The following is a 6000-nucleotide window of genomic DNA, read 5'->3' on the forward strand; positions in this document are numbered from 1 at the left end:
AGAGATAAGGAGGAGGACCAGGGCAACCACATGACTTTGCAGCAGTCAACGAGGATGACAGTAAAGGAATCTGTATTGGGATGCATGCAATTTTCACTTTCATTCCGTTGCAATCCATGAATTGAGCATCTGCCCGAAAGAGAATTATTTGCAATATTGGATGATCTTTTAGAAATTTTTTTAGAATGTATAGGAGTAAGGATATAACATGTTTAAAAGACTCATGGTAGTCTGAAGATTCAAATCTTGGACATGGAGATGCTACAAAGGTGGCAAAAGTAATCGAACATCAAGATGTTGGGTAACTTTACTCTATTGCATTGACTCCCACTATTATAATTTCCTTTTTAAGTGTATGAGATTGATGCTAGATTAAAATAAAACCATATAGATAGCAACACATCTAACATTATAAAATAATAATTAACATAAAAATATTATTAATATTTTCATCCATAAATCCATATGATATGACATGTATTTATGACGTTGACCGTTGGAAAAAAAAAGAAAAGGATGTATTGCTTTCAAACTATAGAGAAGAAAATTCAAAAAAGAAAAGGACTTAAATGAAAATTATTTACAAGTGACCTAATATGTTTTGTCCATTCTTAATAATTGTGAGAACCTTTTAGGAAATTATGTTTTAATTTTTTTTATAAATAATTTTTTGAATGTTTAAGTTTGATATGACATATAAAAAAAAAAAAAAAAAAAAAAAAAAGAACAATCAATTTTTTTCATCAAGAATGGATGCACCATTTAGAAGGGTAAATACTTTTACTTGAACTATGTTCGATCAACCTGAATTGTACCAATTTCACGTGCATTTTATCGAAAAAGAAAATAAAAGATTTTTTAAATTAAAATTAGTAGAAATTTAGAGCAAAAAAGAAAAAAAAATCCACCAAACCCTAGTGGTCTCGAGTTGTAGTGGTACGATTTTGGGTATTTTATGAAGTTTAACAAAACATAACTCATTCACTTTTTTAGGGATTTGTTGATTCTTGTCCATGAATAAAATATGGTACCTATGTTAAATGGGAAGGTTAAATATCATACAAGATATTTGAATATAATAAATTGTAAAATATGATACATATGGTAAACCATAATTCAAGGTTAAATATCCTTAACTTACCTGTGTAATTTTTAGACTGATCCAAAATAGATGGATCGAAAATCATATGGGTCGAAGCCCCAATGTCCAAAAATCAATTAGCAGCATCGGGTCTAGTAATAGAACAGGACATGTGGAAAGCTTCAACAAGGTGAGCTTGAGCAGAATCAGTTCGAACATACCGTTGGTTGCAACAGTAGCATAATGGCCCTTTGTGTGACATATTTGGCAGCGAGGTGGTTGACGATCCTAACTCGAGTGGGTTCATTCTCAATTGGAAGAATTGTTGCTGTGGAAATGAGAATGATCTTTCTAGTTGCTAAAGGAAGCAGGGTAACTTCCATGGGTTCGACCAAGATTAGTGGCTGTGAATGTCGTAGAAATGGAGTCAGAAGACTCAATGGAGCGTTGGAACAACTCAAAACCTTCAACTTTAGAGACTAAATCTGCAAAACAGGGGAGAGGGGTTAGAGTCATTTAAGTGTAGAAAAGATTGAAAAATCAATGTCAAGTCCACGAAGGAACCAATGCACTTTATCAATGTTCTCGACAGGTCTGCCAATGACATGAAGCTTGGTCACAGATTATTTTGAAGGTATGAACATATTCAGAAACAAGTTTGGTGTTGCGTTTCATCAGTTACAAGTCATTCTTGAGTCTTAATTCACGGGCTTTCGAATGATGGTTGAACATAGTCTCCAACGCGAGCCAAGTGTCACGGATGGTGGAGAGACCAACGATGATAGCAATGACTTCCTCGGTGAGAGAGGAGAGTAGAAGGTAGAGAATTTGTTGATCGGCTACTTTTCACACCAAATATTTGGTGGTGAGTGTTGAGGAGGTTGCTACTTCAAAGCGGAGTGGTGAAACCAGATATCCATCAACGTAGCCTAACATGTCTTCACTCTCAAGTAGAGGGAGAATTTAGCTTTTCCAAAGAAGATAATTGAAGGAAGTAAGTTTGAAAATGATCATATGAATTAGAGTTGAAAGGAAGAAGATGAGAAGAAGATTCGGAATCCATAGAGAAAGAGGATCGGGGTTGTTAAACCAGAGGGGCTCTGATATCATGAGAATATTTGCAAAAATCACTCCACATGAATGGAGGTGAAAGTTCTCTATTTATAATTGTTTAAAGAATCAAATAAATTACAAATGAAATGAAAATAGCAATAAATGGATACACGATATTAGCATATGATCAAGGGCAATAAATGGATACAAGCTATTAGCCTATGATCAAGAGTGAAATATGATACACATGTTAAACAGTAATGGTAGCTAATTACCCTCAAAGACTCATGTTCGCATGAAATCTAACACATAGACCATCGTAAATTAGAGAATAGTTTTTCAAAGTTCAAACTTGAAACTGATGTCCCGGGCACACCTAGGTTGACTTGGATTTCAAAAGACAAAATCAAACTTTCATTAAGGATAAATTGGTGACACCAACTTAAGCTAATCAAATAAGTATGATGGTATATGTTGTGGCCCCTACATGCACCATGTTGTTTGTGCTATGTGTATATGTTCTATGTAATGACATATGATGTTACGATATGCATGCATGTGATAACCATTACGCCATGTTGTAAATGAAATGAATTGCTATGTACGTCTTATTATCTATTGCTATGTAAAGTTATGTGATGGAACATAGGGTGATTGCCATGTATTCATGATGCATATGTGAAATATGTCATGGATGAGAGGAGAAAGGAAAGGAGATTAATGTTATGTTATGAATGAAAATCATGGGACCTCATGCATGCATGTATGTCATGTGCATCGGGATACTTCCTCGTTATGTTATGCTAGTACGGACGTGTACCTTTAGTATTTATGTTCACCATGATATCATGCAGGCATTTCCTTTTCTGTGGCATCCGGTGACGTGTAATACGTTGTGTCCAACCAAGCTACACCCAGGGGTACGTATACGAGCCCACCTAGTGAGTCCATGGGCGCATGTGTGAACTGTGTGGGGAAGTATCACACATCCAACCCTGCCTGGAACTGTAAAGAGTCCAAGGCCATTGTTACGATTTTAAAGGATATGTCTCAATCATGTTATGTGCGTGGATGCATTACTAACCTCAAAGTGGGGTGACTTACCGAGTATTTTTAGAAACTCTACTTCTCTTTGGACTAGGTTGGATGAAATTGAGTGTTATATGAATGACACATATTTTGTGCCTTATCTACATGTTATTTTCTAATGTTATGATTATGTTATGTTTATGAAAGTTATGTTACACATATACTTCTACTATGTCAGCCCAAGTATGTTATGATACCATGTGCATAATTATGCCTATGAGACATTGATGAGCCATGTATGATGATAATGAAAGTTATGCTAAGTGTCACGGTCATATTTATCCAAGGTGTGTTGCCCATGACCACATGCCCGTTGCATGCCAAATCCCTTGTGTTGTTCACTTTACTACTTTCCTTTACCGCTTTCAAGACGTATAGCTTCTTTTTGTATTTGCTAAGTGTATGACATTGCGACATAATTATGTCTACACCTAATAGACCTGAAATGCCTTAGAGTGTACTATTAGGAGGATGCGAATAATCGTCAATTCTTCATAAATGGAGTTATATGCTATCTAAGTCGCTGTGTTGTATTATTTGCTTGCTAGCTTATAACATTTCTTTCTTCATTTCTCTCAGTCTTGCTTTCAAACTCTCTATCTAAAACTTTTCTCTACTCCCGTTTTCTAAAAATTTCTTCTTAAAACGGGGTCAGAGGCTTTAGTATACGTCGTCCAACCAAAGGCGACACGATTTCAAGTTGGCTGCCTCACTCAGTGGTGAGAGTGAGTGTCGCACAATTGCTGGCAAACATTCCGTAAGAGTGTGATCGTGACACCATATACACATATGCATGTCTCATAGAGAAATTATGTTATGAAAAGAATGGAAGTATGATATGCATCATAATCATGTACCATGATTTGAAAAATACAGGACCTCATACATGTATATCACGAGCACGAGATACTTCCTTAGTATGTATTGTACGAACACGTACACCAAGATATGACACACTCTTTTTTATCGTTAGTTTTCAACAGTGTGAATGTACGCTAACCCATAATAAGACCTAAGGGGCACGCAGACGAGCTTGCCTAATCAGTTCATACATGCATATGTGAACTCTGCATAGAGAAGTTTTATGCATCTCACCCTTGTAACAACCCTAATATTTTACCTATATAATCTGAGGTCATTACTATACCTTGAAATGCGGAATATACATTAAATGAGCCCTATTCATAAATGCGACCTACTCTCGCCTTTTATTACCTCGTGAAAGAGAAAATGATTACAAGGAAAAAGAAAAGAACATTATTGAAATAAAGAAAAAGTAACAAAACCAAAATGAATGTTTTATTCTACCCTATGGTTTATTATGCAAATATATTTCAACCTATACTAACCTATACTAACGATGCAAACCGAATTCAGCCTAGACTACGAAGTGGAAAAAAACAAACAACTATCCTATGCATGTGCCATGGTCCCGAGGTGTACGATGCCGCCGTCGTTGTCACATGGGTGCCTTGCCCTTATCTGCAAAAGTAAAGTAGCACAAGGCTTGAGTATTTCTAGAATACTCAGTAAGTGACCCCCTATCGGGGTTATGCGACAATCACATGCAATGAAATGATGGGACCTTATCGTTTCGTTTCGTTTTGTTTCGTTTCGTTTTCCCTACGGTACAATTCTAACGGGTAATCGTGGACGTGTACCGTATACTCTACACACAGCCCGTACGTAAGTATGGGCTCACCAGCTAGTTCGCACACCGCTGGGCCACTGTCTTTATCCGGTGGGCATACTCTGGGAGCCCCTTATGCCGGGACCCGTTAAAACTAGAACCGTCATGTGTAATAGCCCAAAAAATAAATAAACAAATAAACAAATAAAAATAATTATAAAAATAGTTAAAATAATAATAATAAAAAAAACAATCTTTCCCCACTCCTCTCCGCTAACCTCTCATCCCTTCTCACAATTATCTCTCATCAACCCAGACGCCAGAAAGTAACAGTTACAGCAAACAGAAAAAGAAAAACAATAATTGTCAGATTTACTTGAGAAAAAATAAAAAATAAAAAGATGAGAATGACCTTTACCCAGTTGAGATTCGCTGGAGATTTACGTGAAGATAGATCTGATGAATAAGGTATATATTAAATCTTCCTTTTCTTTTATCCTATTTTTTTTTAGAAATCACAACCAATTATACTTAGATCTTTGTTGCATTATTACCATGATCCATCTTTTAGTTAGAAATTAAATGTCAATCATTTATACGATTCTAGTCAATCATATTAGTAATATTAGATTAAATTTTTATCAGTAGCCAAATGAATAGATTAAAGATAGAATGGCCAAGAAAACTTCTGAATAGGAAATTGAGATAAGGAAATAGGAAACACTGAGATGAGGAAAAATTTGGAAATAGAGATCCACTGTAAATTTGGAATACATGAGAACAGAATTAAAAGGCAACAGATAAAAAAAAAAGAGATAAGGGAATTAAAAACCACAAAGGTAAATACTGAGGGTAAATAGAGAGAACAATAAAGCTCAGAATAACTTAGATGTATCTACTTTTGATACCACAGTGGCCATGAAAAATGAGATTTTTAATAAAAATATAATTATAGATATATAACATTTCAAGACTTCTAACAATGGACAAATGTAAATTAGAGAAATAATGTTGTAGAATTCAAACCCGAAACTAATGTCATGGGCTCATATAGGTTGACCCGGATTTCAAAGGACGGAATCGAACTTTCATTGAAGATATATTTGTGACAACGACTTAAGCTTGCCAGGTAAGTGACCTTACTATC

The sequence above is a fragment of the Cucurbita pepo genome, chromosome 4, assembly GCF_057944985.1.
Source record: "Cucurbita pepo subsp. pepo isolate OVF chromosome 4, ASM5794498v1, whole genome shotgun sequence".
NCBI lineage: Eukaryota > Viridiplantae > Streptophyta > Magnoliopsida > Cucurbitales > Cucurbitaceae > Cucurbita > Cucurbita pepo.